The 21913-nt window shown below is 37.9% G+C and overlaps 1 non-coding gene across 1 annotated transcript; it reads right to left on the bottom strand.

Moving 5' to 3' along the window:
• Positions 1-18012: 18012 nt before the first annotated feature.
• Positions 18013-18119, bottom strand: LOC147371781 (U6 spliceosomal RNA). The gene has a single exon (XR_015164992.1). It is a non-coding gene; the product is annotated as a U6 spliceosomal RNA (small nuclear RNA).
• Between the last annotated feature and the right edge of the window lie 3794 nt (positions 18120-21913).

Below are 21913 nucleotides of genomic sequence, written 5' to 3'. Positions count from 1 at the left end.
CATTTGGGTTTATCCAAAGGATGAAAGAATTTTTCAACATATGTAAACCAATCCATGTGATACACCATATTAACAAGAAAAGATAAAAGCCATGTGATAATCTCAAGAGAGGCAGAAAATCTTTTGACAAAATACAGCACCCATTTATGATTAAAAAATAACTCTTCAGAAAATTGGCAGAAAGAATCTACCTCAACATAATAAAGGCCATATATGATAAAACAACAGCAAAAATTATTCTCAATGGTGAAAAATTGAAAGCATTTCTTCTAAGATCAGGAACAAGACAAGGGTGCCCACTCTGGCCACTATTATTCAATAGAGTTTTGGAAGTCCTAGTCTCAGCAATCAAAGGATAAAAAGAAATAGATCAGATCAGATCAGTCACTCAGTCATGTCCGACTCTTTGCAACCCCATGAATTGCAGCACGCCAGGCCTCCCTGTCCATCACCAACACCCAGAGTTCACTGAGACTCACGTCCATTGAGTCAGTGATGCCATTCAGCCATCTCATCCTCTGTCGTCCCCTTCTCCTCCTGCCCCCAATCCCTCCCAGCATCACAGTCTTTTCCAATGAGTCAACTCTTCACATGAGGTGGCCAAAGTACTGGAGTTTCAGCTTTAGCATCATTCCTTCCAAAGAAATCCCAGGGCTGATCTCCTTCAGAATGGACTGGTTGGATCTCCTTGCAGTCCACGGGACTCTCAAGAGTCTTCTCCAACACCACAGTTCAAAAGCATCAATTCTTCAGCACTCAGCCTTCTTCATAGTCCAACTCTCACATCCATACATGACCACAGGAAAAACCATAGCCTTGACTAGATGAACCTTTGTTGGCAAAGTAATGTCTCTGCTTTTGAATATGCTAAAGAAATAAGAGGAATCCAAATTGGAAAAGAAGATTTAAAACTCTCACTGTTTGCAGATGACATGATGCTATACATATAAAACCCTAAAGATACTATCAGAAATTACTTGAGTTAATCAGGGAATTTGGTAAGGTCACAGGATATAAAATCAGTACACAGAAATTCTTTGCATTCCAACACACTAACAATGAAAAATCAGAAAGAAAAATTATGGAATCAATCCCATTTACCATTTCAGCAAAAAGAATAAAATACCTAGGGAAAAACCTACATAAGGAGACAAAAGAACTATATACAGAAAACTATAATACACTGATGAAAGAAATCAAAAAGGACATAAATAGATGCAGAGATATACCATATCCTTGGATTAGAAGAATCTATATTGTGAAAATGACTATATTACCCAAAGCAATTTACAGATTCAATGCAATCCCTATCAAATTACTAATGGCAATTTTCATAGAACAAGAACAAAGTATTTCACAATTTGTATGAAAACACAAAAGATGCTGAATAGCCACAGAAATCTTGAGAAAGCAAAAGGGAGCTGGAGGAATGTACCTTGACTTCAGACTATACTACAAAGCTACAGTCATCAAGATAGTATGGTATTGGCACAAAAACAGAAATGTAGATCAATGGAACAATATAAAAAGTTCAGAGATAAACCCATGTACCTATGGAAACCTTACTTGTGGCAACAGAGGCAAGAATATACAATGGGCAAAAAACAGTCTTTTCACTAAATGGTGCTGGGAAAATTGGATAGCTATGTGTAAAATAATAAAATTAGAACACTTCCTAATGCCATTGATGATAATAAACTCAAAACAGATTAAAGGCCTAATTAAATGTAAGACCAGAAACTGTAAAACTCTTAAAGGAAAATATAGGCAGAATGCAGTATGACATAAATCGTAGTTATATCTTTTATTACACACCTCCTAGAGTAACGGAAATAAAAACAAAAATAAACAAATGTGACCTAATTTAACTTAAAAGCTCTTGCAAAGGAAACCACAAATAAGATGAAAAGACAACCCTCAGAATGGGAGAAAATAATAGCAAGTTAAACAACTGACAAAGGGTTAATCTCCAAAATATACGAGCAACTCATGTAGCTCTAACCAGAAAAACAAACAATTCAATAAAAAACTGGGCAGAAGATCTAAAAGGACATTTATTCAAAGAAGACATACAGATGGCCAACAGACACATGAAAATACTCTCAGCATTGTTCTTTATTAGAGAAATGCCAATTAAAATGAGATCCTCACAAAAGTCAGAAAGGCCATCATCAAAAAATTTACAAACAATAAATGCTGGAGAGAATGTGGAGAAAGAGTTGGTGTCAATGTAAATTGATACAGCCACCAGGGAAAACAGTATGAAAGGTATCTTTAAAAACTAGGAATAAAACTACCATATGACCTAGCAGTTCCTCTGCTGGGTATATACTGTGCTGCTGCTGCTGCTAAGTCGCTTCAGTCATGTCCGACCCTGTGTGACCCCATAGACGGCAGCCCACCAGGCTCCCCTGTCCCTGGGATTCTCCAAGCAAGAATACTGGAGTGGATTGCCATTTCCTTCTCCAATGCATGAAAGTGAAAAGTGAAAGTGAAGTCGCTTGGTCGTGTCCAACTCTTCACCCCATGGACTGCAGCCTACCAGGCTCCTCCGTCCATGGGATTTTCCAGGCAAGAGTACTGGAGTGGGGTGCCATCGCCTTCTCAGATATATTCTGAGGAAACCACAATTCTAACAGGCTCGTATACCCCAATGTTCATTGCAGTATGATGTACAATAGCTAGGACATGGAAGCCACCTAGATGTCCATAAACAGATGACTGGATAAAGAAGTTGTGGTACACATACATACAATCAAATATTACTCAGCCACAAAAAGCAATGAATTTGAGTCAGTTCCAGTGAGGTGGATGGACCCAGAGTCTGTTATACAGAGTGAGGAAAGTCAGAAGATAAAAGCAAATATTAACACATATATATGGAATCTACCGAAAGTGGTACTGATGAACCTATTTTTAGGGCAGCAATAGAGACAAAGACAAAGAGAACAGACCCGTGGGACACAGTAGGGGAGGGAGATAGCTGAATTGAGAGAGGAGCATTGAGAGAGATATACTACCATATGTGAAAAACAGACAGCCAGCGGGAGAAGGCAATGGCACCCCACTCTAGTACTCTTGCCTGGAAACTCCCATGGATGGAGGAGCCTGGTAGGCTGCAGTCTGTGGGGTCGCTAAGAGTCGGACACGACTGAGCGACTTCACTTTCACTTTTCACTTTCATGCATTGGAGAAGGAAATGGCAACCCACTCCAGTGTTCTTGCCTGGAGAATCCCAGGGGCAGGAGAGCCTGGTGGGCTGACGTCTATGGGGTCACACAGAGTCGGACATGACTGAAGTGACTTAGCAGCAGTAGCAGCAGCGGGAATTTGCTATATAATGCAGGGAACTCACCTCACTGCTCTGTGACAACCTAGAGGGGTGGAATGGGGTAGGAGGTGGGAGGGAGGTTTAAGAGGGAGGGCACATATGTATACCTATGGCTGATTCATGCTGATATATGGCAGGAACCAATACAACATTGTAAAGCAATTATGCTCCAATTAAAAATAAATAATTTTTTAAAGATTAGATTAAATTTTAAATAAAATAAATACATTTTAATTAAAGATAAATCTAAAAATACATAAAATGTTTTAAAAGATACCAAGATCCTATACAACTTTTAATATTCATCTGAATAATTTATAAAAAAAGTTATTTCAACAAAAATGATCCTTGAAGTGAACATATACATACACATTTATTCTATTAACAGTTGGAATGAAATACATTGACTATTAATTTTAATGAATGAAATGTCTGATACAGAAAAATATAATGAGCTTATCTCAATTTGTGTGAAAAATTATATCAAATATATATATATATATATATTTTATAAAGGAGCAAACTGCTTAGATTTACTGAATCAATTGTAAACTTACAACCACAAGAAGGAGCCTTCCTGAAAAATACAAGTCACATACTTTGTTCCTAAATTACTGATACAATGATGGCAAAAAGCCAAACAAAGGAGGAGATAGTGAACAGAAAGTGAAATATTGAATCTACTGATTTTTATGTTCCATTAAGGTGCTATCTAAAAACATATTGTCAATTTTTAACTGACAATATTTGTTAAATGGGCTTAGACCTTCCCTTTTACTTGTATATTATTAAATTATATCAATGCAATGGCAATAACAATAAAAACTACATCTTATCAAGCCTAATATTTGCATGACACCGTATAAAGTGTCAATAGTGTACAGATGATATACTATACATAAAATACATACATTATATAACAAATGTATAATTTTCTTGACAATCCTTTAAAGTATGTTTTCAAGGGGGTTTTTTGTTTTGTGGTTTTTTTATTTTGTTGTAGTTCTGTTTCATCTTATGATTTAGGAAATTGAAGTTCAGAGGGGTTAGGAACATTTTCCAAAGTTACTCAACTAATAATAAATGGCAGACTCAAACCCATACCTATGATATTCTAAAGTAAGGTTGCCAAATTTAACCGATACATGTGTGACAACCAGTTATTTTTAATTTCAGATAAACAACAAATGTTTAAAAACAAGTAAATCCAATGTAGAATTTGGGACCTACATGTGCTAATTACTTGTTGCTTACCCAAACCTTATATTCACCTGGGAGTCCTGTTTTAATGGACAACCCTGCTGCTGCTGCTGCTGCTAAGTCACGTCAGTCGTGTCCGACCCTGTGCGACCCCATAGACGGCAGCCCACCAGGCTCCCCCGTCCCTGGGATTCTCCAGGCAAGGACACTGGAGTGGGTTGCCATTTCCCTCTCCAATACATGAAAGTGAAACGTGAAAGTGAAGTCGCTTAGTCATGTCCGACTCTTAGCGACCCCATGGACGGCAGCCCGCCAGGCTCCTCCGTCCATGGGATTCTCCAGGCAAGAGTACTGGAGTGGGTTGCCATTGCCTTACTATAAAACTAATTCAGTCTTAACTCTGTTATTTTGATCTCAAAAATTAGAAAGTCTGTCGTGGATGAACAGCCACTCTTCTGCTTGTCTAGACAAGTGAAGGTCAGTGATCTGGGTCTAGTTGCGCTTTCACTGGAGTAGTTTAGTGTTCCCCAAACGTTAGAGGATGTAAATACCATCTAATGTGCTTATTTGAAATATACATTCTCCAACAGTCTTTGGCCTGTATACTCCTAGAAGTAAAATTTTAACAAGTCTTGAGATGTTTCTGATGTAGGCAGTCCTTGGCCTACTACTTGAGAAACAGTGAAATAGCTGCTTTACTCAAGAAAAATATAATGACATTGGAAAATGTGTTAGAAAAAGTAAAAATCATTTTAGGGACAAGGTGAGCCACCCTGTGAAGTCTGACTGAAATTATTACAAATGCAGTTTGAAAAAATATAAACTGAGGAAAAAATATAATTGAATGTCATGCTGTCATGACACCCAGAGGTCAATAATATTTCTTAATGGAGTAACCAATTAAATTCAATGTTCATTTGATAGGCTACTAACATTCTTCTGGATCCTGGCCATGGGAATTAAGGCTGATATCCTTGAACATGCAATATACATCAAAATTTAATGTTTCCTTTTCTTCAGGTCAGAATTACTCATTTCCATGACAAAGTCTACTTTAATTATTTAGGTTGGCCATTCAGGCAGAGATGATTCAATCAATCTGACCTTCTTCCAGATGATTAATTACTTCCTGATCCTGAGAATCTTCATGTAGATTAAGAAATTAAAATGAGAACCAATTTAAATGAATGAGTGAAACTAATTGTTTTTCTGCTAAATGGTATAAAGGAGCCCAAATCCCAAGAGATCTTAGAAAGATATCATTAAATTACCTTGAAGTTTGATCTCTCCATATTCTTTCAAATGCTGCCTGCAGGTATTCTAGCATCTGTATTTTTAACCCTTTTTGCTCTTTCAGTAAGGTATTGAAAATGAGGGCAAGAACCAGGGGAGACGTGCTAAACCTGGAGATGAAAGAGTAAATACTAAAGACATTTTAATGTTAGAATGAATAGAACTTGGAAATGTATTTGATATGTAGAATGAGAGTGACATCAATTTTTCTCTATTGTCATCATAATGATTATTTTATTAGTAATTCTTTTTAAGTAATATGGTGTCAATGTTGGTATCTATTGGACTGTGAACAATTCAGTTTCTTTTTTCTTTAATTAGAGGATGGCTTGATGATGGCTATTCTTTTAAAATGTCCACTTTCAGCAACAGTCTCACTTCCCCTGTTTTGCTGTTTTCTCCCTTCTGAGAAGAACTGAATGCCACCGGTAGGTGACAGCTGATCAAGACATTTACATTAATCATCTTAATTTTCTACATTATCCAAATAGTTTTCTCAAGTTGTGTATACTTAAAGATAATGTTGAATAGGTTTTGACTTGCAGTTAATCTCAGAGCCATGGCTCAGGTAACTAGGCACAGTGAATCTTCAGAAAGGTAATGACATGTGAATTATTTCCCAGCCATAGTAGACACTGAAACCCTTTTTTCTGAAGTTCCTGTCATGGACCTGATGTTCCATCAAATACACATGCACAGACATACTCACTTAAAACTGTGTATTTTATTTGTGTTAACAAATTTTGGACTTACAGCAGGAGACTTACATAGACTTCCTCCATGAAGATATTTTGTTGTATGTCACTACTCTTTCTGGATAGTCGAGTTGCTGGGTAAATGAGATTGTACCATTCTGTCCTCACAGGAATTACATATTCCCATCAGTAGATATCATGTGTAACCCCACCAATCTAAAGAACTCTGGGTTCTTTGCCTTTCCACGTGAATTTTTTAGTTGGCTTATTAATTAAAAAAAAAATAGTTACTCAGATTTTGAGTAGGATTGCATCAAATCTATAGATTGGTTTAGGAAAGATGGCCAAGTTACCAAATTGAATCTTCCAATTCATGAACATGGTCTTGCAATTCATGAAAATATTCCTCCACTTGTTTAAGTCACCTTTATTTCATAAAGTTTATTTTTAAGTTCTAGAATTTCCATTTGGTTCTTTTTTTTTTTTTTTTTTCAGCTGAATTTTCATTTCTCCATTGAGACTTTTATCCACTGAAAACATGTCTTTCTGTTTTTTTGGGTTTTTTTTTTTCTGTTTGGGGTTTTGTTTTACTTTATTAAGAAGAGTTATAATATTACTTTAAAATCCTTGTCTGATAGTTTCAATATGTAGTTCATCTTAGGTTCAAACTGTATGAATTTTTTTTCTCTTGAGACTGTTTCTTTTTCTTGGTTTTTCATATGTTGTGTAATCTTCAACTGTATCCTGGGCTTGATGAATTTTAAGTTGTGAGGATTCTAGATTCTGTTCTTTTGCTGTGATAAGCATTTGCTTTTAGCAAGCAATTTTCTCCACTGAGCTTGAACTACAAACTGCTGAATATCTTGACTGACTTCTTTCATCTCAGTTCAGGTCTTTTGCCTTTACCTGGTTGCTTGACTCTGCTTCATGCATGCATTGTTCAGGTGTCAGTCGAAAGTGTTGGCAGATAGAATTTAAGGATTCATATTTTGGCTCAGTGGATCACATTTTGGGGATACATGTTTCTAATTTCACTGGCCAGAATGTCTGGATCTTTCCACATGAACCCCTACTCTTTTTGTGTTTATTCTCTGGAGTGCACTTAGCCCAGGATAAGAGCTGCTGAGAAGGGAATTTATTTAAGGAGAATGCCCCCTGTTTGCTCCTTCAAGTGAGCATAGACTCCCCATCAGTCTGTCTTCTCCTCACTGTCCAATACCTTCAGGTAACTGTTTTATGTGTTACTTCCAAGTTTTAAATTATTTTCTGCTGATTTTTCTTCCTGCTGCTGCTAAGTCACTTCAGTCGTGTCCAACTTTGTTCGACTCCATAGATGGCAGCCCACCGGTTTTCTGCCGTCCCTGGGATTTTTCTTCCTAGTAGGGTCTTAATCCATCGATCTAAGAAATGAAACCCTCTACATAAAAATCTGTTCTTACAAATTACAGAAACACCATTGAATCTATGAATTCATCTTGGGGTTGTTTGAAATACCATCTCTACCCCACTAAAACAACTCCCTAAAATTCTGTTGAGTCCAACATGACTATATTATCTCAATTATTTAGTGATGGTCCTTCTTTAATATCTAGCTTCCAGTAATTATACATGTTACTGTGATACTACATTCTTTCTTTCATCAGTATGGTCATCAAATGGCAAAAAATTCAAAGTTATAAACCCCTGGTCATTGTTTTCAGAAGACTTAAAAAAAATAGGAGAGATACTGTATAGTTTTGACTTCTGTGAGATTTAGAAGTTCCACAGGATCTGTTTTCTCATGCTGTCCTTCACGCTTAGCTCTGTTTTAGGTGTACTACCGTGTTCTGCCAAGTTTCTTCTTGACATCAACTTTAATTTCTCTTTTTATGCAGTGCATTCACCAATTTACTCATTACATATTTATTTTCTAAACTTTAGCTTCCTTCTCCTAATTGCATTTTTTTCTCTACTTATTGTCTCCCCCGTTTTCTTCTCTTTTAATGGGCCACCCATAAAGCCAGTAAGTAGCCTACCTTTGCTATAATTTTTAACTGAGCAGTTTTTGTTTCGTTCTTTCATTCTCAAATCTCTACCCATTATGACAGAGACTGGTTACAAAAGTCTGCATTTCTTTCCTTCCTTGACAGCATCCATTTCCCTCCAACAACTGACTTAGGGTTGTTCTTGGAATAGTGTAAATATTTGTTTAGGATTTTATCCTAATATCCCACTCTGTGAGACATCCATGCTGATAAAACAGCAGAGATATGTCACAGAGAATTTTTTACATTCTACAACTTAAACTTAAGGGGATCTTTCTTTAATTAAAAATTTTTATCTTATTTCTGCTCATAAACAGCACTGAATTTCCAGGCCCCTTATTTGCATTTTTCATTTCCTTTATAGTTATCATGTCTTGAGGTCTTGACTAGACATCATCAGAAAAGTCATTTTCACTTGAGTCTGAGTAAGACAGGGAGGCCTGGCATGCTGCAGTTCATGGAGTCACAAAGAGTCGGACACGACTGAGCTACTGAACTGAACTGAACTGATGAGTAACAAATGGAATCTCTCTCTTAGGCATACTCTAGGTTTCCCAACAGTTTCAGAACAGAGCAGATCACTATCAGGGCCATTGTCTTTGAGTATCCAAAATCACATAGGTCTGCACATGTAATCAGAGAGGTCAGACAAGATATAAATCAGCTATCAATAATTATTTTAAAAGTACTTTTTACCTGTAGGTTAAAAAAAAGATAAGGTATAGTTCTATACAGATAGAAAATAGTTCTGCAGTACTTACAAAGGAAAATCTAATAGTAAGTTGTAATTAAAAACATTAGATGTTTTAGTAAAGTCTGGGAATTAGTGATGTAGGGCTGGTGAGTTGGCAGAATTAAAATATTCTTACAGTTTTGCTCTGTCAACAAACAAGTGTGGGCAAGTAACAATGTGCTAAAGCTCTTATCTTGATGAAGAGACACTAAACTAGGAACAAAAATGACATCATGTGGTGGGCAGTGGGTCAGTGTCTTATTTCTATAGAAGAGTGGAGAAATCTGCATTTGATTACAAGCATCAAAAAAGGAAGGGTATTTCTGAGAAATAGACCTCCACTGCAGGCATGTAGCCAGAATCTGCAGAACAGGCTGGTCAGGAAGGGTGGTGGGCGTTAAGGGCCCAACCCTTTACAAATCATCTGGGAACAGCAAAAAGGAATTTCTCACACCTGGTCAGAGCCTTGCACTCTGTGGGTGGTATGGTCCACAGCTGTACATAATCTAAATATGCTAGCATCTTTTATGAGCTGCCTGTGGTGGAACACAAGAACATAAAAATATTGTGACCTAAAGAAATTGCCCTACTTTGAACTCTGGGAAAAGTTGTAAACATTGCTGACATTTTTTTATGTCAATTGGATTGTAGTTTCTAGCATTCCTTCTTAATTGATTTTGACTTGACTGAGAAATACTGATAACTACAGTATCCTTAAGAGTTATATCTACAATTGTCCAAAAGTCTTTAAGAAACTAGAGCACAGTACTAAAACTGATTGAGATAAAAGTTTAAAAATGACTTTAATAATCATGAACATGAGTAGTCAGGAGAGACTTTTAGGCAAAAATCTGAAGATTTTTATTTGTCTCTAATGTCCATTTCTTATCCCTTGCCTATTGAACTGCATGCTCTCTGAGCCATCATGCATTCTGTGCTTGCTTGCTGTTTGGAGTGTCCTTGGAAAGGGCTGGGATTTCCTTTTTACTTTTCATACAAAATTAGCACACTTAATAAAGACAGCATGCCTACATTCAACTCCAAGGTCATTGAAAAGGGAAATGAACTGTTCAAAACAAGGAAAAATACTAATTTGAACACATTGCTTGATATGTCTGATTTAGGATAGTACACTAAATCTAGTGAAAAACAGGGGGGAATGTATTAATAAGCTATTATATTAGAGCAAAGTAAAAAAGACACTTATTTGAATTGGAAGTAGCAGCATGACTTATGATCTGGGAAAAGGGAGCTAATTGGAATAGTTTGAGCTTGGGACAGGCTACATGTCTATGAGGATGCTTGACAAAGACAAAAAATATAAAGCATGCTAAACAAAAGTTGTACTTACTGATGGGAGTCAAAGATCAATGTCCAATGTCTGCTAAAAATTGAGAAGATTCAGAGAACAAGCCATTCTATTAATAACAAGGATCAAATATTTTGATATGTTTAACTGATACATCCTCTTCCTTATAACTCTGGTTGAGAAGTGAAAAATATTAAGGAAACAAGAAACCAAAGAAATAAAGAAAGAAACATGAAAAGAAAGAGAAGGGAAAAGCAGTCTTGCTGAGTTGACACAGATGGCAGTTGGGGTCCTGGAATGGGAAATAAGAGCAGTCTTTAGACAAACTGAAGCCTGAGTTCACTGAGGAGTACTCTGGGCTTTAGGAAATTGATCTTTGTTTTGTCCAATATCTCAGTAAACATCTGGAATGTGTTGGAATTGTTTATATCAGCCACTTGCTTCTGATGAACAGGCCAGTCTTCAGAACAGCCAGATGTGAAGGAGATCAAGGAAGAAAGCCCATGTGAGAATTACAAAGAGCTTCTTCTGGCCTAGTAGAATCCGCACTCCTGTGAGAGAGTGATATCATTCACATCCCATAGCTTTTGTCATTGAAAACATTTTGCATCCTCTTCTGTTGGCATCTGTCAGTAACACCATTATCTCATTGTAACAAAGGATAAATTCTAACTACTAGTAGAGGAGATAGCAGAATTCACTTCTAAGTTAGCAAGTGGAAATTTTTTTAGGTAGCAAAATCACATACATATACAGGAATATAAAGAGAGCAGAAATAAAATAAAATGTATTAATGTATTAATATTATTTTAAAATGCATTAACATTACAAAATTAAAAGTGATCAAGATTAATTCCCTTCTTAAATGATTTTTGAGATTAGGTTAAAAAAATCAGAAAATATTTTTTAGGTAAAATGTACTGCTGCTGCTGCTAAGTCACTTCAGTCGTGTCCAACTCTGTGTGACCCCATTGATGGCAGCTACCAGGCTCCCCTGCCCCTGGGATTCTCCAGGCAAGAACACTGGAGTGGGTTGCCATTTCCTTCTCCAATGCATGAAAGTGAAAAGTGAAAGTGAAGTCGCTCAGTCGTGTCTGCCGGGGTCCAGCCCCGGTGGATCCATGGAATTCGAAGCGGGGATGGCATCGGCGAGGATTAGGAAACAACTGCTTAATTAAACTTTAATTAAGGATATAAAGAGTAATGGAATAAGGATAGCTCAGTGAGGAAATTCAATGGAGAAAAGAGGCTGAATAATTCAGCCAGAAGGTAAGAGAAGGAACGACATGGTGAGACCAAGTTTCGGTAAACAAGGCCCGCACTTTATTTTCCAAAGTAGTTTTTATACCTTAAGTTATGCATAGAGGATAATGGGGGAAGGGGTAGAGTCAGGCAGCAAGCCAGGCTTTCTTCCTGCAAACTTATCATATGCAAAAGCTTAGGTGATTTGCATCATCTTCTGGCCCAGAGGCCTGTTAACATTTTAAGACCCTTTCTTCAGAAAACTTATTTTTCTCTAAAGGTGATTGGTCAGGAGCCACCCTCCAAAAGCATTAGATAAAGTTGCATTCCTACAGAGCAAAGGTGTGGTGGGCTATAACAAGAGAAAGAATTAACTCAAGGGTCCCAGGTTACAAACATTAAAGCTACTTACACCAATTATATTAATCAATACACTGCCAGGGACACAGCAGGTAAGGGATATGGAAACTTCGCAGCAAACATTGGCCCAACAAGTGAAAATCCCTTCACCAATACAATTTCTAATCAATCTTTTAACTACTCAAAAGAATCTGTGTTTAGACAGTTTAGAACATCTCCTGCCTCTCACAGTTGGGAGGCTCTGAACAATCACATGTGGCCAGAAAAACCTATTCAGGCAGGCTAGAGGATTTCCAAAGGAGTTTGTAGGTTGAAACACTGTCACACCCAGGAATTATTAACTGGAGCTGTAAGCTAACTCTTTTTTCAGAGAGAGGTAGTGGGGACAGCCCCCCGTAAAGTCAGAGGTGTAGGTGAAAGCACAAAGCAGAAAGTAGGCAGACTCTGGTTTTGGGGGTAGATGGGGGACTCCTGAGGCTCGATCCCGCCTTTGTGTATGCCGAGCCTCCTTCCTCATGACCTTCGTCATGGGCGGAGTTCCTCACGCTGGCTCCTGGCAGTGATAGAATTCCAGTTGAGCTATTCCAGATCCTGAAAGATGATGCTGTGGAAAGTGCTGCACTCAATATGCAATATGCCGGCTCCTGGCACTCGACTCTTCAAGACCCCATGGACTGCAACCTACCAGGCTTCTCCATCCATGGGATTTTCCAGGCAAGAGTTCTGGAGGGGGGTGCCATTGCCTTCTCCGAAAATGTACTAAAAACTAGATAATACTACATATATGCACACAATGGAATGGGCAAAAAGTGAAAAGCAGAATGATAATATTAATAACAGAGAAGGTATAATTTAAGAAAATTACAAAATAGGGTAATGACATCATATGACTAAAAATCGTAACTCATATATATCAAATAAAAAGAAGATAAATATGCAAAACAAAAACAACTTAAATACATATAGAACTTGATTAAAAACTTGCAGTGTCAGATTTAGTATAACTCCTTCAGAATCAGACATACTTAGTAGAATACATAAAAAAAAGAAATATTTTTTAAAAATCAATCTACTCCATTATTTCCCACAAACAAGCCTAGATGAAATAAAAAATAGTAGAGCTTTTAAAGGCTACATTTTTTATCATAAATCAAATAAAATATAAAAAGGTAATAGGAAGTCTTTATATATAGAACAATCTGTAAATTAGGAATTATCTTTCTAAAGAAACTCTAAATAACAAGCTAAAACCAAAAACTATAGAACTATATACAGAAAAAAAAAAAAAAAAGAAAGCATTATATCAAAATCTCAGATACAGCTAAAACTGGAATGCCTTCAAATTTAAGGAAGGAATACAATATAAAAACTAAGACTGGCAGAATTAACCAAAAAGATACATGGACAAAAATCAAATATAAAATTTCATAGCTGATTTTTCTCTGATCTTAAAAACAGGTAGTCTCAGGATATATTGTATCTTTACCTGACTATAGTAAAAGGATATAAATATTCTTAGTTTATTTTATCAAACCAGACACCTCAATACCAAAACCTGATATGTATGCTCTGTGCTTAGGCATTCAGTCATGTCCAACTTTTTGTGACCCTATGGACTATAGCCCACCAGGCTTCTCTGTCCATGGGAATTCTCCAGGCAAGAACACCGAAGTGGGTTCCCATGCCTTCTTCCAAGGGATCTTCCCAACCCGGGGATCAAACTCAGGTCTCCTGCATTGCAGGCAGATTCTTCACCATCTGAGCCACCAGGGAAGCCCTGATATGGTACCAATAAAAGAGGAAGAGAGAGACAGAGACAGTGAAAAAGATACAAATAGAAACATAGAGAAAAACCAGAAAGAGGAGAGAAAACTATTGGCCAATCTCTAAATACAATATTAGTTTAAAAATCTGATTAGTAACTCAAAAATGACCATTTTATGACAAAGAACAGTTGATCAAGGAATACAATGTTAGTTCAATACTTTCTTCTGCTTCTGGCATACCCATTCAATGTATATTAGACTGATAACGTCCCACAGCATTTGAATGCTCTGTTCTATTCTTTTCACTCTCTTTTCTCTTTGTGTTTCAGTTTGGGTAATATTTTTTGACCTCTCTTCATGTTCACTTGTGCTTTCCTTAGCTTGTTGCATCTACCCGTGGGCCCATCAAAGGCATTCTTCTTTGCTGTTAGCACACTTTAGATTGTTAGCATTTCCACTTGATTTTGTTTGAATAAATGTACCACGTGTGCCTGAAAAAAACGAGATTATGTCCTTGTTGGAGGTTGTGTTCTATGTAGGTTAATTACTCCTTCTGCATTTTCCGTATTCAATTGAGAAAGGTGTATTACAGTCTTCACTAAGATAGCAAATTTGTCTCTTCCTTTCTTTTTAAACTGTTATTGGATGCGTACAGATTGATGATTGAGATATCTTTCTGCTGGAAGAGATCATTGTGTAATGTTCTTCCTAATCTTCAATAATGCTCTGAGCTTTAACGTCTATATTTTCTTTGGTAAGAATAGTCACATCAGCTTTACTTTGGGTAGTGTTTGTATGTTATAGTTCTTTTCTCTTTTTTAAATTTATTTTTTAATTGAAGGAAAATTGCTTTACAATGTTGCGTTGGTTTCTGCCATAAAACAATGTGAACCAGTCAACTTTATATATGTATATGTGTATATATATATATGTGTGTGTGTGTGTATATATTTATGAAATATATATAGGCTCCTTCTTGAGCTTCCCTCCTCTCCTCCACAACTCACCTCTCTAGGTCATCACAGAGCACCAAGCTGGCCTCCCTGTGTTATACAGCAGCTTCCCACTAGCTATCTATTTTACACATAATATTGTATATACATCAATGCTACTTTCTCAGTCTGTCCCACCTTCTCTTTCTCCCACTGTGTCCACAAGTCAGTTCTCTACAACTGCATCTCCATTCAGTTCAGTTCAGTTCAGTCGCTCTGTCATGTCCGACTCTTGCTACCCTGTGAACCGCAGCATGCCAGGCCTCCCTGGCCATCACCAGTTCCCAGAGTCCACCCAAACCCATGTCCATCTAGTCAGTGATGTCATCCAACCATCTCATCCTCTGTCATCCCCTTCTCCTCGTGCCCCCAATCCCTCCCAGCATCAGAGTCTTTTCTAATGAGTCAATTCTTTGCATGAGGTAGCCAAAGTATTGGCGTTTCAGCTTCAGCATCAGTCCTTCCAATGAACACCCAGGACTGATCTCCTTTAGGATGGACTGGTTGGATCTCCTTGCAGTCCAAGGGACTTGCAAGAGTCTTCTCCAACAACACAGTTCAAAAGGATCAATTCTTCTGTGCTCTATCACATCCATATATGACCACTGGAAAAACCATAGCCTTGACTAGATGGACCTTTGTTGGCAAAGTAATGTCTCTGCTTTTGAATATGCTACCTAGGTTGGTCATAACTTTCCTTCCAGGGAATAAACATCTTTTAATTCATGGCTACAATCACCATCTTCAGTGATTTTGGAGCCCAAAAAAATAAAGTTTGACATTGTTTCCACTGTTTCCCCATCTATATGTCATGAAGTGATGGGACCAGATGTCATGATCTTAGTTTTCAGAATGATGAGATTTAAGCCAATTTTTTCACTCTCCTCTTTCACTTTCATCAAGAGGTTCTTTAGTTCTTCTTCACTTTCTGCCATAACGGTGGTGTCATCTGCATATCTGAGGTTATTGGTATTTCTCCCAGAAATTTTGATTCCAGCTTGTGCTTCTTCCAGCCCAGTGATTCTCATGATGTACTCTGCATATAAGTTAAATAAGCAGGGTGACAATATACAGCCTTGACGTACTCCTTTTCCTATTTGGAACCAGTCTGTTGTTCCAAGTCCAGTTCTAACTGTTGCTCCCTGACCTGCATACAGGTTTCTCAAGAGGCAGGTCAGGTGGTCTGATATTCCCATCCCTTGAAGAATTTTCCACAATTGATTGTGATCCACACAGTCAAAGGCTTTGGCATAGTCAATAAAGCAGAAATAGATGTTTTTCTGAAACTCTCTTGCTTTTTTGATGATCCAGTGGATGTTGGCAATTTGATCTCTGGTTCCTCTGCCTTTTCTAAAACCAGCTTGTACATCTGGAAGTTCACAGTTCACCTATTGCTGAAGCCTGGTTTGGAGAATTTTATTTCATTTATTTATTTTTTCAAGTTTTTTATTTATTTTTTTAAATATAAATCTATTTATTTTAATTGGAGACTAATTACTTTACAATATTGTATTGGTTTTGCTATATATCAACATGAATCTGCCACGGGTGTACACGTGTTCCCCATCCTGAACCCCCCTCCCATCTCCCTCCCCGTACCATCCCTCTGGGTCATCCCAGTGCACCAGCCCCGAGCATCCTGTATCATGCATCGAACCTGGACTGGCAATTAGTTTCACATATGATATTATACATGTTTCAATGCCATTCTCCCAAATCATCCCACCCTCGCCCTCTCCAACAGAGTCCAAAAGACTGTTCTATACATCTGTGTCTTTTTTGCTGTCTCTCATACAGGGTTATTGTTATCATCTTTCTAAATTCCATATATATGCGTTAGTATACTGTATTGGTGTTTTTCTTTCTGGCTTACTTCACTCTGTATAATAGGCTCCAGTTTCATCCACCTCATTAGAACTGATTCAAATGTATTCTTTTGAATGGCTGAGTAATACTCCATTGTGTATATGTACCATAGCTTTCTTATCCATTCATCTGCTGATGGACATCTAGGTTGCTTCCATGTCCTGGCTATTATAAACAGTGCTGCAATGAACTTTGGGGTGCATGTGTCTCTTTCAATTCTGGTTTCTTTAGTGTGTATGCCCAGCAGTGGGATTGCTGGGTCATATGGCAGTTCTATTTCCAGTTTTTTAAGGAATCTCCACACTGTTCTTCATAGTGGCTGTACTAGTTTTTATTCCCACCAACAGTGTAAGAGGGTTCCCTTTTCTCCACATCCTCTCCAACATTTATTGCTTGTAGACTTTTGGATCGCAGCCATTCTGACTGGCATGAGATGGTAGCTCACTGAGGTTTTGATTTGCATTTCTCTGATAATGAGTGATGCTGAGCATCTTTTCATGTGTTTGTAAGCCATCTGTATGTCTTCTTTGGAGAAATGTCTGTTTAGTTCTTTGGCCCATTTTTTGACTGGGTCATTTATTTTTCTGGAATTGAGCTGCAAGTGTTGCTTGTATATTTTTGAGATTAATTCTTTGTCAGTTGCTTCGTTTGCTATTATTTTTTCCCATTCTGAAGGCTGTCTTTTCACCTTGCTTATAGTTTCCTTTGTTGTGCAGAAGCTTTTAAGTTTAATTGGGTCCCATTTGTTTATTTTTGCTTTTATTTCCAATATTCTGGGAGGTGGGTCATAGAGGATCCTTCTGTGATTTATGTTGGAGAGTGTTTTGCCTATGTCCTCCTCTAGGAGTTTTATAGTTTCTGGTCTTACGTTTAGATCTTTAATCCATTTTGAGTTTATTTTTGTGTATGGTGTTAGAAAGTGTTCTAGTTTCATTCTTTTACAAGTGGTTGACCAGTTTTGTTAAAGAGATTGTCTTTTCTCCATCATATATTCTTGCCTCCTTTGTCAAAGATAAGATGTCCATATGTGCATGGATTTATCTCTGGGCTTTCTATTTTGTTCCATTGATCTATATTTCTGTCTTTGTGCCAGTACCATACTGTCTTGATGACTGTGGCTTTGTAGTAGAACCTCAAGTCAGGCAGGTTGATTCCTCCAGTTCTATTCTTTCTCAAGATTGTTTTGGCTATTCGAGGTTTTAAAAATATGGAACGCTTCATGAATTTGCGTGTCATCCTTGCTCAGGGGCCATGCTAATCTTCTCTGTATCATTCCAATTTTAGCATATGTGCTGCCGAAGTGAGCACTGGTTTGGAGAATTTTTTTTTTTCTAAATTTTTAAAAAATTTATTTATTTTAATTGGAGGCTAATTACAGCTTCTAGATGTTCAAGCTGGTTTTATATTTTATTTATTATTTTATTTTATTTTATTTTTCAACTTTACAATAGCTGTATTGGTTTTGCCAAATATCGAAATGAATCCGCCACAGGTATACATGTGTTCCCCATGCTGAACCCTCCTCCCTCCTCCCTCCCCATACCATCCCTCTGGGTCGTCCCATTGCACCAGCCCTGAGCATCCAGTATCGTGCATCGAACCTGGACTGGTGACTCGTTTCATACGTGATATTATACATGTTTCAATGCCATTCTCCCAAATCTTCCCACCCTCTCCCTCTCCCACAGAGTCCATAAGACTGTTCTACACATCAGTGTCTCTTTTGCTGTCTCGTATACAGGGTTATTGTTACCATCTTTCTAAATTCCATATATATGCGTTAGTATACTGTATTGGTGTTTTTCTTTCTGACTTACTTCACTCTGTATAATAGGCTCCACTTTCATCTACCTCATTAGAACTGATTCAAATGTATTCTTTTGAATGGCTGAGTAATACTCCATTGTGTATATGTACCACAGCTTGCTTATCCATTCATCTGCTGATGGACATCTAGGTTGTTTCCATGTCCTGGCTATTATAAACAGTGCTGCGATGAACATTGGGGTACACGTGTCTCTTTCCCTTCTGGTTTCCTCAGTGTGTATGCCCAGCAGTGGGATTGCTGGATCATAAGGCAGAATGGCTGCGATCCAAAAGTCTACAAGCAATAAATGCTGGAGAGGGTGTGGAGAAAAGGGAACCCTCTTACACTGTTGGTGGGAATGCAAACTAGTACAGCCACTATGGAGAACAGTGTGGAGATTCCTTAAAAAACTGGTTTGGAGAATTTTAAGCATTACTTTACCAACGTGTGAGATGAGTGCAATTGTGCGGTAGTTTGAGTATTCTCTGGCATTGCCTTTCTTTGGGATTGGAATGAAAACTGATATTTTCCAGTCCTGTGGCCACTGCTGAGTTTTCTAAATTTACTGGCATATTGAGTGCAGCACCTTCATAGCGTCATCTTTCAGGATTTGAAGTAGCTCAACTGGAATCCCATCACTTCCATTAGCTTTGTTCGTAGTGATGCTGCCTGAGGCCCACTTGACGTCTCAGTCCAGGATGTCTGGCTCTAGGTGAGAGATCACACCATCATGATTATCTGGGTCATGAAGATCTATTTTGTACAGTTCTTCTGTGTATTCTTGCCACCTCTTCTTAATATCTTCTGCTTCTGTTAGGTCCATACCATTTCTGTCCTTTATTGAGCCCATCTTTGCATGAGATGTTCCCTTGATAATCTCTAATTTTCTTGAAGAGATCTCTAGTCTTTCCCATTCTGTTGTTTTCCTCTATTTCTTTGCATAGATTGCTGAGGAAGGCTTTCTTATCTCTCCTTGCTATTCTTTGGAACTCTGCATTCAAATGGGTTTATCTTTCCTTTTCTCCTTTGCATCTCCATTACTTTCCTGCAAATATGTCCATCAGCACATTTTTCTAGATTCCGTATATATGCATTAATATACTATATTTGTTTTTCCTCTTTCTGACTAACTTCACTCTGTACGACAAGCTCTAGATTCATCCACATCACTACAAATGACTCAAAGTAGTCTCTTTTATGGCCAGGTAATATTCCATTGTATATATGCACCACATCTTCTTTATCCATTTATCTGTCAATGGACATCAAGTTTGCTTCCTTGTCCTGGCTATTGTTAATAGTGCTGCAGTGAACACTGGGGTACATGTGTCTTTTAGAATTATGGTTTTCTCAGGGTATATGTCCAATAGTGGGATTACTAGGTCATATGGTCACTTCATTCCTAGTTTTTTAAGGACTCTCCATATTATTCTCCATAGTGACTGTATTTCTTTTTAAACTTTCTGTGTACTTATATTTAAGAGGTCTCTTGTAAGCTGCCTGTAATAATCTTTTGGCCCTTCATCCGTCTGACAATCTATTCTTTTTTTTTTTTTTTTTTTTTGAACTATTTAGACCATTTACTGATAGACAGGTAGATGTATTTCCCACATCTTCTAGAAAGAGGCCTGTCACCCCGCGACAGGAAGCATCACCAGAAGAATGACTTTCACCAACAGCTCCCTCAGGGTCTGCCTCAGTTGCAGGGGAACCTTCACCTCCACATTTCCCTGCTTTGTCCAGCACTGCACGCACTTGGAGATTGAGCCAGTTGTAAATGCCTGGCCATTTCAATACAACCTGGGACAACTCTGAGGGCAATACCTACCTCAGAGCTCCCTGCCAAGTTGGCAAAGAATTTGTTGCACCTGAATTTCACTTCCACCTATTCCTCTGCCCAATCTCCTCCCTTCACCACTGTTAAGCACGGTTCTCATGATACTAGTTTTCAGCTAGAATTTTTCCTTGGCTTTTTGCTATAGTTGAATGTCAAATTTTTATCCCAAGATATTTCTTGTTTTATGATTCCTATTGCTTATGGTTCACTCAAACCAAACTCTTTAGTGCTCCATTAATGTATCCCCAAAATCACCGCTACTTGCCATTTTCCAAGTTATATTTAGTCATTTTCTCTTTAAACGTTTGCTTTAGAAATCCTACCTGTTATCCAAGTCACTATTTAAGTACTACTTTTTTAATGAAAATTTCATTTATGCTCCAGCAAGATCTCATGAGTTTGCTTGCCTTTACATCTTCCTGTTGTGTGTGTGTGTGTGTGTGTGTTAGTCGCTCAGTCTTTGAGACACCATGCAGTAGCCACTGTCTATGGAATTTTCCAGGCAAGAATACTAGAGTGGGTAGCCATTCCCTTCTCCAGGTAATCTTCCTGACCCAGGGATCAAACCCAGGTCTCCTGCATTGCAGGTACATTTTTTTTTTACCAGCTGAGCCACCAGGAAACCCCCATCTTCCTGTTATATAGTTTTAACTTGTCCTTTGGTGCTTACTAAATTCTGTCTAACATTATACTGACTTGTATATCTCTACTACCAAAATGTAAAATTTAGAAGTCAGGTACTATTTGGTTATATATATATATATATTCATTAATCACATTTTGCTCAACAAAGAATAATAAACATTCAGTTCATTTCAGTTCAGTCACTCAGTCATGTCCGACTCTTTGCAACCCCATGAACCACAGCACACCAGGCCTGCCTTTTCATTACCAACTCCCGGAGTTCACCCAAACTCATGTCCATAGACTCGGCAATGCCATCCAGCCATCTCATCCTCTGTCGCCCACTTCTGCTCCTGTCCCCAATCACTCCCACCATCAGGGTCTTTTCCAATAAGTCAATTCTTTGCATGAGGTAGCCAAAGTATTGGAGTTTCAGCTTCAGCATCAGTTCTTCCAATGAACACCCAGGACCGATCTCCTTTAGTATGGACTGGTTAGATCTCCTTGCAGTCCAAGGGACTGTCAAGAGTCTTCTCCAACACCACAATACAAAAGCATCAATTCTTCGGCGCTCAGCTTTCTTCACAGTCCAACTCTCACATCCATACATGACCACTGGAAAAACCATAGCCTTGTCTAGACAGACCTTTTTTGGCAAAGTAATGTCTCTGTTTTTCAATATGCTATCTAGGTTGGTCATAACTTTCCTTCCAAGGAGTAAACGTCTTTTAATTTTATGGTTGCAATCACCATCTGCAGTGATTTTGGAGCCCCAAAAAATAAAGTCTGACACTGTTTCCACTGTTTCCCCATCTATTTGCCATGAAGTGATGG

The sequence above is a fragment of the Bos grunniens genome, chromosome 5 (assembly GCF_055505025.1).
Source record: "Bos grunniens cultivar Pamir isolate PY7600 chromosome 5, Bosgru_T2T1.0, whole genome shotgun sequence".
Taxonomy (NCBI): domain Eukaryota; kingdom Metazoa; phylum Chordata; class Mammalia; order Artiodactyla; family Bovidae; genus Bos; species Bos grunniens.
Note: the sequence above shows the minus strand (reverse complement) of the source record. Positions and strands in the feature narration are given on the sequence as shown.